Raw genomic sequence first — 15,701 nt, 5'->3', positions numbered from 1 at the left:
GAGAGACTGCTGTGTGTGAAAATCCCAGGAGATCAGCAGTTTCTGAGATACTCAAACCACTCCATCTAGCACCAACACTCATTCCACGCTCAAAGTCACTTAGAGAATATTTCTTCTCCATTCTGATGTATGGTCTAAACAACAGCTGAACCTCTTGGCCATGTTGCATGTTTTTTTTATGCAATGAGTTGCTGCCACATGTTTGTCTGATTAGATATTTGCATTAGTGAGCAGGTGTACAGTTGTACATATCAAGGCTACCACTGAGTATATAATTAATGTAAGCAATTGATATAATTTGAAACTGATTCTGCATTTGCAAACTTGTAGATGAAGCTGGAGCAGATTCTGGCCACATAGTTATGAGTTGTCTTGGGTGCAGAATGGAGATCTGTGGATGCAGCCTTGTTGGGAACCAGTGTTGAGTGTACTTATGGTAGAGGTTTGCTGAAGACTATCCCTACTATTTGTGATTTTGTAGGTCAGGATCTTTACACCTATGACTGTGTGGCTAAGTACAGCTCTAACACTACATACAAGCTTGCTGATGACACCAGTGCTGTGGGCATATCAAGGGTGGAGGGAGATTGAAAATTTGGCTGAGTGGTGTCATAACAACAACCTCCCACTCAATGTTAGCAAGACCAAGGAACTGGTTGTAGACTGCAGGAGAGGGAAACCAGAGGTCAGTACTCATTGAAGGATCAGAGGTGGAGAGGATCATTAACTTTAAATTCCTGAGTGTCATTATCTCAGAGGACCCGCCCTGGGCCCATCATATAAATGTAGTTGCAAAGAAAGTATGACAACACCTCTACGTCCTCAGTAGACTGCAGAGATTCGGCATGACACCAAAAACCTATAGATGTGTCATGGAAAGTCTATTGACTGGCTCATTACAGCCTGGTATGGGAACACCAATGCCTTTGAGTGGAAAATCCTATATAAATTAGTGGATTTAACCCAGTACATCACAGATAAAGCACCCCCAGCCCCTGCCAACCGTTGAGCACATCTACATGAAGTGTTGCCATAGAAAAGCAGCATCTGTCATCAAAGATCCTCACCACCCAGGTCATTCTCTCTCCTCGCTGCTGCCATCAGGTAGAAGGTACAAGTGCCTCAGGACTCACACTGCCAGGATTAAGAACAGTTACTACCCCTCAACCATCAGGCTCTTGAACAAAAGAGTATAACTACACTCATTCTATTTCTGGTGTTTCCACAACCAAAGATCTCACTTTGAGGACTCTTTATGTTATTATTTCATGTTCTCATTAATTATTGCTATTTACTTATATTTGCATTTGCACTGTTTGTTGTTTATTGACCTTGTTTACAGTTACTGTTTTGTAGATTTGCTGAGCATGCCCACAGGACAAAAAAATCTGGTGACATGTATGTACTCTGATAATAAGTTTTACTTTGAACTTTGAACTGTTGAACTTTGATCCTGTTGTATAAGAAGGTGAGTCCCCATTTAGGAGATTGGAAATGCATTTACTTGGCACTGGAACTGAAGGCACATCTGTTTGAAGTTGTCTAGGAGGCTGAAGTTGACGCATGCATGAGAAGCCTCTTGAAGCACCTCATGATGGTGGATGCCAAAGTCACTGGGCGATAGTTAATCAAGGGAAATTGCCTTGTTTCTCTTAGGTGCTGGGATTGTAGTATTCTTCTTAAAGCAGGTGGAAACCACAGAACCACGCAGGGAAAGGTTAGAAATGTCTGGAAATACCTCTGTCAGCCGATCTGTGGAGGATCTAAGGACACCATCCAGACCAAAAGCTTTTGACAGGTGCACTCTCTGGAAGATTGATCTAACCATTGCAACAATAACTGCGGGTTCAAGTGCATTGAAAGCCGACAGGGTGGGTGATGACATTCTGTTTCCCCCTCTGATAACAAAGTGCATAGAATGCATTAGATAATGACGAAGGATGTGCTGTTGTCAGCAATGATGCCGGATTTTATTTTGTAGCCCTGGCATAACTGACCGCTGGTCTGGAACTTTGGGCTTGTATTTATTTATACACTTATTAAGATATGGCACAGAATAGGTCCATCTGGCCCTTCGAGTTGTGCTGCCCAGCAACCCTCAATTTAAATTTAGCCTTATCACAGAACAGTATGCAATGACCAATTAACCTAACAACCGATACATCTTTAGACCGTGGGAGGAAACCCAAGCACCCAGATGAACCCATAAGGTCATGGGAGAATGTACAATCTCCTTACAGGCAGCGGTGGGAATCGAACCAGGGTCGCTGGTACAGTAAAGTGTTGTACCAACCACTATGCTACCATGCCATCCTTGTTGTATCATCCTTAGATATCCTTGATTGCATTACAAAGGTGGCATCTCGATTTGGTGTATAGAAGGTTACTGGTTTTGAATATTGCAGGTTTAGACTTCAGTGGAGGATGGATCTCTCATCTTATCCTTTGTTTCTGGTTTGACAACACCCAGACTGACATTGTTGGTACATACAGAGTCATCTATACTCCTGCTGATAAAATCTGTGATGGTGGTGACACTCAAAAAGGTTGGCTGATGAGACTTTGAACATGAACCAGTCTACTCACTCATAACAGTCACAATCGAAGCTCATCTTGTTCCTCAGACCAGCACTGTATGACTTCCTGTCGTGAGTCCTTCCACTTCTCCATACCAGCTTTCTGTTTATATGCAAGGAAGAGCAGCATTGCCTAGTGCTCTGATTTACCAGATCAGAGTGGGAAGTGGTGTTTGAGTAGGTGTCCTTGATTGTTTATAGCAATGGTCAAGGGTATTTGGGACCCGCATGATCACTTGAAGTTGGCCTAGTTGAAGTCACCAGGTATGATGAAGAGAGCCTCAAGGAATATGGCTTCAAGACTGTTGATCACAGAGACTAGTTCAATGAGCACAAGCTTCACTTCCGCCTGGCATATGGTGTAGAGTCCCATCAGGATACCTGAAGTGAACTCCTATTGCAGGCAGTATGGGTGGTGCTTCACTGTTAGATATTCCAAGTTGGGTGAGTATGAACTTGCCAGGACCATCACATCCAAGTGCTACAAGGAGTTCAGATATCAGATGCAAATTTATTAGTTTATCGCATGTACATGGAAACATAGATGTCCGGTGGTGCAGTGGCATCAGCACCGGACTTTGAGGTGAGTGGTCCCGGGTTCAGATCCAGCTGGCTCCTTGCAAACTTCCCATCCGTGCTGGGTTGAGCATCAAGCGAGCAACTCGGCCTCGTAAAAAACAAACAGGTGCTGAAGCAACAGCAAGTTTGGCCACCCGATGCGCCACAAGGCGTGGGGAGGAACAACAACGTGGAAGCATAGAGTGAAATGTGTTGTGTTCACAACCAACACACCTAAGGATGTACTGGAGCAGCTACAAGTTGATGAGGAAGCAGAATTCTTTCCCTTCCCTTTGCCTAAGGGTGCCATTTAGTCCATCTGGTGAATTAACAAGCACTTGGGTTGTACGGCTGAATCAAGTGAAGCAGAAGTAAGCCACATTTCAGTGAAGTAGAGCACGTCGCAGCTGCTCAGTGCTCTTTTATAGAGCAGTCTTGCTTTTAGTGCATCAGTTCTGTTCTCAGTGACCTCAGTGAAGTATGGAAAATGACAAGATGAAAGATGGACAAGGCATTAGCCCCAGATGAGTAGTAAATATAATGCCAGATTTAGTGTGTTTGGTTTCATTATGGTTTAGACAACCCAACAATTTTCAGTGGAAAAAAAGGCTCTATTGCATGTTGTGAATCACCAAAAATTGCCAGATCTCTGAAACCACTTTATAATTAACAATCACACTCCTGCACCTTTTCTATAAAGCACGCTGCCAAGCCAAAATGGGGAAATTATAAAAGAAAATGAATCCTTCATGGGAAAGAAATACACAATTAAATGATAGAACTGTAGGAAACAAAAGAAAGCACTAATGCTAGCGTTTAATGAATGCAAATGTTGCTGGGAAGTTCTATTCTGGCCACTGAGCAGCAGTCTCCGTCGAGGTCATGACTCAGAATTAGTTATTATTTTAGGTTCATAGGGATGACAGAGAGCGAAGTTTAGGGACAGGGATGTGGGAGGATTCATACTTATATGTTCGGACAGCAGACCACCGAGGATGAAGGCTGGTCTCCCCCACCCCCAGGTCAGCAGGTTGTTGATGGTTTCCGGGATCAGAGTTCCATGCAGGAAAGAGCGATCAGGGCCAGTGAACACTTGTGTACGCAAATTGGTGAGACCAGAGTTCGAGGCCTAGGATCCCATCATTGGCAAGTCCAAAGTTTGAGGCCTGGGGTTTGGGGTCCTCATTCAATGTCATCTGTGAGTCCTGAGGTCGATACTGAAAATCAATCAACATTCCATAAGTTTGTGGAACCCAGGTAACAAACACAAAATGCTGGAGGAACTCAGCAGGTCAGGCAGCATCTATGAAAATGAATAAACAGTTGACATTTCAGGCCAAGGTGTTTCACCAGGACTGGAAAGGAAGGGTCTTTTTATGCCAGAATAAAGAGGTGGGGGAGGGGAAGGAGGCCAAGCTAGAAGCTGATGAGTGAACCCAGGTGGGCGGGAAAGTTAAAGGCCTGGAGAAGAAAGAATCTGATAGGAGAGAAGAATGGGCCATGGAGAAAGGAAAGAAGGAGGGGCACTGGGGGTGGCTGGAAATGGAAAAGAAGGTTTTACATCGATGATGTTTTCTTCAAGATAGCAATAAATGAATCAAACATGTTTATATATGTTATAAAGATTATGTATGCTTCAGTTTCAAAGGTGATACATGATAGAGAATTATTGCAGAGTTTTGAATTCACATAACTGATTACAAACAATTATTTTGTGTTAAGCCAAAGGCAACTTATGTTCCTTCTGCATTATTGTTATTTTTTTGTCATTCAAGGTAAATGTTAGCAAAATGTGTTTACAGGCTTTCTTTTGGAATGAACCTCCCATCCATTACATATAAATATTGTAATATTAAAGTTAAATATCAAAATTTGTCTGAGCATACAGGTCTATGAGTCTTTTTTTAAATAAGACATCATCTATGTATTCTGATTCTGTCATGTTTCAGTAAATGGTTTCAAGAGGGCATCAGGCTTCTAGCTGATGTAGAGAAAAATGTTAGTAATAGAGTATCTGTGGAGAGAAAAAATATGGTCAGAGATTTTTAGAGATTTGTTTTATTTGTCACAAGTACATGAAAACATACAGAAAAATGTGTTGTTTGCATCAAATCAAATGAGCGAGGATTGTGCAGGGCAGACCGCAAGAGATGTCGTTCGTCTGATGCAAAATAGTATGCCATAGTTCAATAACCTAACTTTTACTCTATGTCTTTGTTCAGTTATTCAACATGTTTTTGTCTTACTTCAGATCATCAACACAGCAGTATTTTGCTTATAGAATGTGTGTGATACTCCTTTGATGGGTGATAGATAATTGCTAGGCTACGAGGAAGGTTATAATACAGAGAGAAATAGGAAAATAGCTATTCTTTTATGTACTTAAGGATGACATTAAACTAAGATTATTGAATACCCTGGAGCAGAACTGTAGACAATCAATCCTAGTCTTGTGTTTTATCTTTTCCTTGATCAATTTAGCTGCTTTAATAATGATATCAAACATACACACTTCCGAGCAAGATTCTTTCTAGTATCTACGCATTCACAGACTAAGTCCAAAGTTGGTCTATTACAGCAAAGAGTGATAACTCTGTTCTGGGAGGCTTTAATAACTAATGATTTCCACTGATTAGTTTTGCTCAGATATGAAGATTGTTGGTACATTTCCCGATGAAATTGGTAAATAATGCTATGAGATAGTTAGTTAGAGTTAGAGCATTATTGTCATTGCTCTGGACAACAAAATTGCAGTGCTGAGATAGCATGATGATTGTATAGTAAAGAATTTGTGCTACTGTAGTGATGTAGCTAGCAAACATTTTTAGAAATCAGTATGGAGCATTAATGTTTACATCTTGGTGAAGAAGGAAACAACAAGAGGAAACCCAGACAGGAAATCGGGAGTGGAACCTCTTTGTAGCTTTTCTGCAGGAGAGTTTCTATTGTGGAGAGTTCTATCACATGAAGCAGCATGTAGAGTATGCAGAATAATTTGCATAATAACCTGGCAACTTCTAAAAGGTATGATAGGTTACTCTGTGATTCCTCTTAGACTCAACGCATGCACTATGATTATATACGTTGTTTATAACGTATCTTGAAGGCTGACTTTGCTGAAAGTCCAGGTTTCAAATGAAATGGACCTGCAGTATGGGAAGGAATTGCATCACTTGCCGCTAGCACGAAGATGATAGAAAATCCTGTCTGCCCACTACCCTGGACCCCCATCAATTTGCCTATGGCACCAACTATTCAACAGAGGATGCCATCTCCATGGCACTTCACCTTGACCTGACCCACCTGGACAGCCCCAACTCTTACGTCAGAATGCTGTTCATTGACTTTAGTTCGGCATTCAATACTGTGATCCCCGCCAAGCTGATCACCAAACTTCGCCAGCTTGGTATCAGCTCATCCCTCTGTAATTGGACCTTGAACTTTCTGACTAACAGACCCTAATCAGTTAAGTTAGATAACCTCTCCTCCTCCACTCTCACCTTGAACACCGGCGTGCCTCAAGGCTGTGTGCTGAGCCCTCTTCTGTATTCCCTTTTCACCTATGACTGCGTTCTTGTACATGGTTCTAACTCCATAATCAAGTTCGCAGACAACACCGCGGTGGTTGGTCTGATCAGAGGAGATGACGAGACAGCCTACAGGGATGAGGTCCAGCACCTGGCTGCGTGGTGTGCCGACAACAACCTGGCCCTTAACACCCAGAGAACCAAGGAGATCATTGTGAACTTCAGGCATGCTAGGAGTCACACTCATGTCGCCATCTACATCAACAGAATTGTAGTTAGCGTGTATCAAGCATCAAATTCCTTGGTGTCCACATTTCCGAGGATCTCACGTGGTCCCTGAACTCCTCCATCCTGATCAAAAAGGCGCAATAGCGCCTTTATTTCTTGTGGAGCATGAAGAAAGCTTACCTCTGTCCCAGGATACTAACAGACTTTTACCGCTGTACCATTGAGAGCATACTCACCAACTGCATCTCAGTGTGGTATGGCAATTGTCCCGTATCCAACCGCAAAGCACTCCAGCGTGTGGTGAAAACTGCCCCGTGGATTATCGGCACCCCAATTGCCCACCATTGAGAACATCTACCATAAACACTGCCTGGGATGCATCTCACCCTAACCATGGACTTTTTACTCTCCTCCCATCCGGTAGGTGCTACAGAAGCCTCCGCTCCCGTACCAGCAGGCACAGGAAAAGCTTCTTCCCTGAGGCTATGACACTGCTGAACCTTTCATCACAGCGCTAAGCAGTATTGCATCTGGATTGTACTGTCTCAGTACTTTTATATTTGTGTGCTGTAGCACATTTTTTATTCGCAGTTATTTTGGAAATAACACTACTCTGCATTCTGGTCAGATGCTATATGCATTTCATTGGCTTTGCATCTGTACTCGGCACAACGACGATAAAGTTGAATCTAATCTAATCTAATCTAAAATAATGACCCAGGCCTGAGCTTCTAGGCACCCATCTGAGCATGTAATAACTCTGTAAGGTTGTCTGATTCTAGATCTGCTTGGTTCAAGTTCTGAAACCTTCACCCATACCTACACAACTTGCAGATCTAAGTATTTCATCACTTTCCTTGCTGATCTCCCTTCCTCTACCCACTATAAACTGTATTTCATTCTGCTTGGTGCATCTTAATTCCTACCAAAAGACACTATCCATCATTTGCAATCCTCTTGCTGCTGAAGAAACATTTGCCCTTTCAAATTTGTTGCTAAAGTGTAAGCTCAAGGCCTCAAGTATTCTTTCAATGAAGCAGCAATTTTCTTGACTCTTCACATTTAGCATACATGGCTGCATTCATACCTACAATGTGATCACTTCTATATTACTGTGAGCAAATTTCTGTTTGTGAAATGACAATAGAAAGTGCTGAATAAATTTAGTTTTGTTCATTGGTAATCAGTCCACAGGAATGAACCTGAGCTTCAGGTTGAGTGGCATTTTACATCACAATCCCATTCCCTCACTAACCTATCTGTGTTACAATGCAATTCAATGTAGTCTTAAGGGAACATCTCCTGTCAGGGCATATTGCAGCCTTATGGTCTTAATATCAAATTGTCTATCTTCCAATTATATCCTTTTCCTGTTTATTCAAATTTACTCTCTAAAGCAATACACTTAAATGCTGGAGGAACTCAAGAGGTCAGGCAGCATCTATGGAAATGAATAAACAGTTGACATTTTGGACCAAAACCCCTCTTCAGGACTGAGAAGGAAGGGAAAGGACACCAGAATAAAAAGGTGGGGGGAGGGGAAGGAAGCTAGCGAGAAACTGATGGGTGAAGCCTGGTGGGTAGCAAAGGTAAAAGGGCTGGAGAGGAAGGAATCTGATAGGAAAGGAAAGTGACCATGGGAGAAAGGGAAGGAGGAGGATTCCTGGGGGAAGTGATAGGTAGGTGAGAAGAGGTAAAATGCCAGAGTGGAGAATAGAAAAAGAGGGGAGAGGGAGGGAATTTTTTCAATATTCATACCATCAGGTTGAAGACTACCCAGTTGGAATATAAGGTGTTGCTCCTCTGCTCTGAAGGTGGCCTCATCTGAGTACGAGAGGAGGCCAGGGACTGACATGTCATAATGAGAATGGGAATCAAAATTAAAATATTTGGCCACTAGGAAGTTTCACTTTTGCCAGATGGATAGAAGGTACTCAGTGAAGCGGCCCCATAATTTATGATGGGTCTCACCAATGTAGAGGAGGCTGCATCAGGAGCACCAGACACAATAGACGATCCCAGCACATTCGCAGTTGAAGTGTTGCCTCACCTGGAAGGACTGGAAGAACTTTCCTGTCTATGTATGGAAGAACTTTCCTCTTTGTGTATAGTCTGGCCTGTTCCTCATGTCCCAATATGTCAGAACCTCATCCACAACATTCAGATAAAAATTGCTGGTGAACGCAGCAGGCCAGGCAGCATCTCTAGGAAGAGGTACAATTGAAGTTTCGGGCTGAAACCCTTCTCGGCCCGAAACATCGACTGTACCTCTTCCTAGAGATGCTGCCTGGCCTGCTGCATTCACCAGCAACTTTTATGTGTGTTGCTTGAAATTCCAGCATCTGCAGATTTCCTCGTGTTTGCACAACATTCAGAACCAGCTTTACAACTCATGTTCTCAGTACTACATTGATCTGCACCATTTGCCTTCTTTTAGCACATTCTACATTGGGGATTGTCAATCTTTATTTATATATGATTCTTCATGAAATTATCTTGCATTACTTTTGCTCTGTAAATTCTTGCAAGAAAATAAATTTCAAGGTAGAATATTGTAACAGGTAAGTACTTCGATAATAAATTTACTTTGAGCTTTGAACTTTGAGATCCTCTGGCTAACATTTGATAAATAAAGGTGCGAGGTAGCTCTATTCACTCAGGGTGATCTAGCAATGGAGATCAGTGCTGGCAGCTGGGAGGTTCACCTGCCAATCTGTACTTCATCTCAATTGTTCAAGTCTGTGCCTTATGATCTAAGGAGGAAATGTAAGTTTTGCCTTGTAAATATACTTGGGAGAGAAACTAATTAATAATGGCATCAAAGATTGAGGCGTGACTTGGTGTGTACTACAAATCGCAAGGCCGGTAGGCTGAAGGTTAGATGCTGGAAGAACTCTCAGGTCAGGTGGCATCAATGGAGAGACATAAAGAGTTGACATATTGGGCCAAGACTTTTCATCTGTCCATCCTGATCTAGATCAAAATTGAGCTTTCCTTTTTGGAGTGAAGAAGGATGGGATGTGTCTTAATAAAGGTGTACAAGATAATAACAACCATAGATTGAGTGAGTAGCCATAGCCCTTTTTTTTCGCAGGGTCAAAATAGCTAATACAAGGGGCCATAATTTTAAGCTGAGTGAAGTTAAGGATAGGGAGGATGTTGGATGTAAGTTTTTTTACACAGAATATGGTAAGTGTGTGGAACACCTTGTCAGGGTTGGTGGTTATGGCAGATACATTGGATGTCCTGCCATTGGAGAGGGTTCACAAGGATAATTCTGGGAATGAAAGGGTTATCATATGAGGAATGTTTGATGGTTCTGGGCCTGTACTCGCTGGAATTTAGTAGGATGAGAAGATATCTCATCGAAACCTTTTGGATATTGAAAGGCTCAGGCAGAGTCGATGTGGGAAGGATGTTTCCCATGGTTGGGGACCCTAGGACAAGAGGGCACAGCCTCAGGGTAGAGGGGCATACATTTAAAACAGAGATGAAGTGAAATTTCTTTAGCTGGAGTGTGGTGAATTTGTGGAATTTGTTACCACAGGCAGCTGTGGAGGCCAGGTTATTGGATATCTTTAAGGCGGAGATTGATAGGTTCTTGATTGGCTATGGCATCAAAGGTTACCGGGAGAAGGTCAGGGAGTGTGACTGAGGAGGGGGGAAAAAAGGAATCAGCCATAGTTGAATGGCCAAGCAGACTCAATAGCTTAATTCTGCTCCTACGTCTAATGGTCTTATGGCCTTATGGCCTTATTAGAGACATTTAAGAAACACTTAGATAGGTACTTAATGATAGAAAAATGGAGGGCTGTGTAGGAGGGAAGGGTAAGATTGATCTGAGAGTGGTTTCTAAAGTCAGCACAGAATTTTGCTCTGAAAGGCTTTGCACTTCACTGTAAGTGTTCTACGTTCTAATATGTTTGAAGGCTTGTTACGCTAGACGCGCAGGCAGCGGAGATGTGTTGGCTGAGTACACTGTGGAGCCCTCACTGGATGTGTATAGATTGCAATATTTTTCCAGATATTGTCATTTTACAAATAACGATTCTGTTCTCTAATCACATGAACTCTTATACTCAATGCTCTTTAAAAAAAAAACGTATTAGATATGCCATTTCAAATTGTGCATCTCTGTATCTTTTGGAAGAGAACATTATTTAAAGAATATGTTTTATGTTCTATGGTCTTTCCTTCTTTTGAAATGCTACTAGTATAAACTACTCAAATAGAATTTCAGGAAGAAGTTTCCAGGAGCAGCAAAACTGTAAACAACGATTGGGAAGGAAGCAATCTACACTATATCTCATCATCATCATTATGCGCCCTGTTGTATGACGTGGGCGATCATAGGCTCATGACCATGATTGTTCTTGGGAATTTTTTCTACAGAAGTGGTTTGCTGTTGCCTTCTTCTGGGCAGTGTTTTACAAGATTGGTGACCCCTCCCACCCCTCAAGTCATTATCAATACTTTTCAAAGATAATCTGCCTGGCGTCAATGGTCGCAAAGCCAGGACTTGTGATTATGCACCAGATGCTCACACGACCATCCACCAACTGCTCCCATGGCTTCACTTGATCTTGATTGGTGTGGCTAATCAGGTGCTATACCTTGCCCAGGGTTGACCTGCAGAATAGAGGAGGCAAAGAGCACCTTACATCTCTTTTGGAATAGACGTATCTCCACTCCGCCATTGGCACAGCATATCTATATACCATATAATCTATAAAATGCAATAAAGCCAAATACTGTGTTACAAAAGGGAGCCTGGATTGAGTGTGAAGATTTGAGCACATTCCACCGGTCATTGTAGCCAAAAGATACATAGATATTTACTGGATTGGATTAATTCCTATAATATTATGATATTGTGTCTGGTCTGCAAGTAGGTGTGCAAATTTTATGAGATTTATTTTGTTCAATGGATAGGTTGCCTGGGATTTCCAGCTGTGTGCTCCCCACTGGTGTAAAACAATAGACCTTTGATGATTCAAACAGAATGTGATGCCTTTGATCGTTTAATTTTCCCTAACCAAAATCATTGCTAGTCCTAGCCTCTCACAAATCGACCTGCAGCAGTTACTCCATAGTCTCATCAGGAACTGATTGGAAAATTCTACTAGGTTTGTACTAAGAGCCTGAGAAATGATGTGACCAAATGCGGGCTATTGGAATCCAGGTACAATCCCTATTAGCAAAGAGAAGTCGATTTAAAATATTGACTGATTCGCTTTCTATGGATGCTGTCTGACATGCTGGCTGTTTCAAGTATTTTCTGTTTATGTTATAAAACAATCAGATACCTCATACTATTCAGTGTGTCCTACTTCCTGATTTCTGACAGCACCCAATGCTTCTGCTCCTTCATTTCCACAAGCTGGAGAGAAGTACAGCAGAAAAGTGTTTGCACCAACACATCTTTTAGAATAGGTTGAGATCAGCTGCGTCTCTTAATAATACTGACAATGGATACTTGCAGTTACTGTCAAAGCAACAACAAACTGCAGAAAAGGTATTTCTCTTTTTGTCCTTTCTCAGCCTACATTTCTGTTTTAGTTGTGAAAATGACCAGAAGTGGGATAAAATAACCAAGATGAGTGCCAACAATCTGACACTTCTGTCTATTCCCCCCTGGAATGAGGCCCGGCCAACAAACATTAAACCATCTGTTCCCCAGTGGAAGGATAGGCTTGTTGTAAGTTATGCTTCAATTAATGGGGCTGAGTGGAGTTAAAGTACACTCTCTCCTCCTTCCATATACTGACCACCCACATCACCTGTCCAGAAAAGTCTTGGTAAAACCAAGAGACTGATGTGGGAAGAGGATTGCTCTGTGAAACAGGATAGACTATGGACTAAATGACCTTCCTCTATGTCAAAACCACACCTGTGTGAATACCCACAGTGTCCAGTTACCTCCTGATCTCTACCTCAGAGAACAACCTCAAAACGTACTTCAAGACGGTGAACCCTCGCAAGACGTCAACCCTCAATTGTGATGAACTGCGATGAAAGGCTGGTCATGGCTAGAACTAACCGTTGCCTGAGCGGTCTACAATGAATGCAATCTTACTGCCTCTTCAGTGAGCTTTGCATCACCTGGACGGCAGCAATAGCGACATCAGGCTGCTGTTTATCGATTATAGCTCAGCGTTCGGAACTATAATCCCCTCAGCATTAATCACCAATTTTTAAAACCTAGGCCTTTATATTTCACTCTGTGACTGGCTTCTTGACTTTCTCATGAGGAGACCACAGTTAGTATGGATTGTTGATAAACTGTCTGCCTCACGGTCAATCAACAGTGAGGAACCGTGAAAATCACTCCAGGACCCAGCATGGAAGTGCAAGTACAAGAAAAAAAAAGCATAGCAGCATCTCAACTTCCTTAGAAATTTGCTAAGATTCAGTATGACATCCAACACTTCGACAAATTTCTATAGATGTATAGTGAAGAGTATATTGGCTGGTTGCATCACAGTCTGGTATTGAAGCACCAATTCCCTTGAATGGAAAATCCAACAAAACGTAATCGATATAGCCCAGTCCATCACGATTAAAGTCCCTACTCCATTGAGCACACTTACATGCGGGACTATCGGTAGAAAGCAGCATCCATCATCAGGTCATGCTCTCTTCTCGCTGTCGCCATCAGGCGGAATGGTACAGGAGCCTCAGGAATCATACAACCATGTTCAAGTATTTAAGATAGTGCTTCTCACGGGTTTAAGCAATAACTTGTCAGTAGACAATGAAGCAAGGAAAGCAACTAAATACCTTATTATTCACACTTTTTCTGGTAAATGATTGCTGCAAACAATGGCCTGTGGCCTCCCTGTCGGAGATGAGCTGAATCACCTGTACGATCTGGCAATTTTTTGGATGGGACTGGAGTCTCACTGGAACAGGATGGATCCAGTATGTCTGGGCTGGAGTCGCTGGAGTGGACTTAGTGGAAATTCAATGAGGTGGAGCTGAGGCATGGCGAGGAAAGATTAGAGGATTGATTGATTTAAAAGTCAAGCCAAATTGGAAAGGTCAGGTAATTCAATGTAGCTAAGGTGAGGAGAGATCTGAGGATTGATTGATTGAAGAACCGAACTGAATTAGAATGGTCAGGTACTGGCCATATCAAGGAGGCGGAGCCTGAGTCTGCGAGTAAGGAACGACCTGAAGTTTGGAGGATTTAAGCACCCAGCCAGATTGAGATAGTCAGTGTGTAAGGGTCAGACTTTTTTGTGACTGCCTGTAAGGAGACAAATCTCAAGGCTATATAAAGTATACCTAATAAAACTAACTTTGAACTTTGAGAAACGGTTATTACTCCTCAACCATCAGGCTCTTGAAGCAGTGGGGATAGCTTCTTCAACGTCAGTTGCCCCATCACCGAACACTTCCCACAAACTTTGGACTCACTTTCAAGGACTTTTCATCTCATGTTCTTTATATTTGCAGCTTATTTATTTATCTATCTATCTATCTATCTATCTTTCTCTTTTGTATTTGCAACACTTGTTCTTTTACACATTGGTTGTTTGTTCCTCCTGCTAGGTGCCATCTTTCTTTGATTCTATCATAGAAACAAAGAAAGCCAACAGCACAATACAGGCTCTTTGGCCCACAAAGCTGTGCCAAACATGTCCTTACTTTAGAAATTACGTAGGGTTACCTATAGCCCTCTATTTTTCTAAGCTCCATGTACCTATCCAGAAGTCTCTTAAAAGAGCCTATCGTTGCTGCCTCCACCACCTTTGCCAGCAGTCCATTCCACGCACTCACCACTCTCTGCGTAAAAAACTTCCCCTGATATCTCCTCTGTACCTACTTCCAAGCACCTTAAAACTGTGTCCTTCCGTGTTAGCCATTTCAGCCTTAGGAAAAAGCCTCTGACTATACACACAATCAGTGCCTCTCATCATCTTATACACTTCTATCAGGTCACCTCTCATCCTCCATCGCTCCAAGGAGAAAAGGCTGAGTTCACTCCACCTATTCTCATAAGCATTCTCCCCAATCCAGGCAACATCCTTGTAAATACCCTCTGCACCCTTTCTATGGTTTCTACGTCCTTTCTGTAGTGAGGCGACCAGAACTGAGCACAGTACTCCAAGTGGGGTCTGACCAGGGTCCTGTATAGCTGCAACATTACCTCTCAGCTCCTAAACTCAATCCCATGATTGATGAAGGCAAATACACTGTATGCCTTCTTAACCACAGTGTCTACCTGCATAGCAACTTTGAGTGTCCTATGGACTCTGACCCCAAGATCCCAAGATGGTTCTTTGGATCATGGTTCTTGGAGTTACTGTGTATGCCTGCAAGAAAATGAATATTTGTGTTGAATATGGTGACATACTGTATATGCACTTTAATAATGAATTTACTTCAAACTATCACAACCAGATTCCATGCATTGCTGATGACTGATACCAGGAACTTAGTGCGAAAGAGTATAGTTGAGTTTCAGGCCGTGACCATTCGTCAGGACTGATGAAGGGTCTCGGCCTGAAAAGTCGACTGTACTCTTTTTCATAGATGCTGCCTAGCCTGCTGAGTTCCTTTAGCATTTTGTGTATGTTGCCTGGATTTCCAGCATCGACAGATTTTCTCTTGTATGTGCCAGGAACTAAATATTACTTCCCCAGCAAATTCTGGCCTTGGTTTTATTCCTCAAAGATTCCAGAGGATTAAGTGCTGAAGGAATAATTTTTCAATGAGTGTTTCCAATGCATTTTCATGAAATAGAATTCTATCATATATAAATTCCAACATGTACTGATGCAACATCTGTCAACACACAGCTACTACT

The sequence above is a fragment of the Mobula birostris genome, chromosome 1 (assembly GCF_030028105.1).
Source record: "Mobula birostris isolate sMobBir1 chromosome 1, sMobBir1.hap1, whole genome shotgun sequence".
NCBI classification, from domain to species: Eukaryota; Metazoa; Chordata; class Chondrichthyes; order Myliobatiformes; family Myliobatidae; genus Mobula; species Mobula birostris.
The sequence above is the reverse complement of the archived record's forward strand: the minus strand, read 5'-3'. Positions refer to the sequence as shown.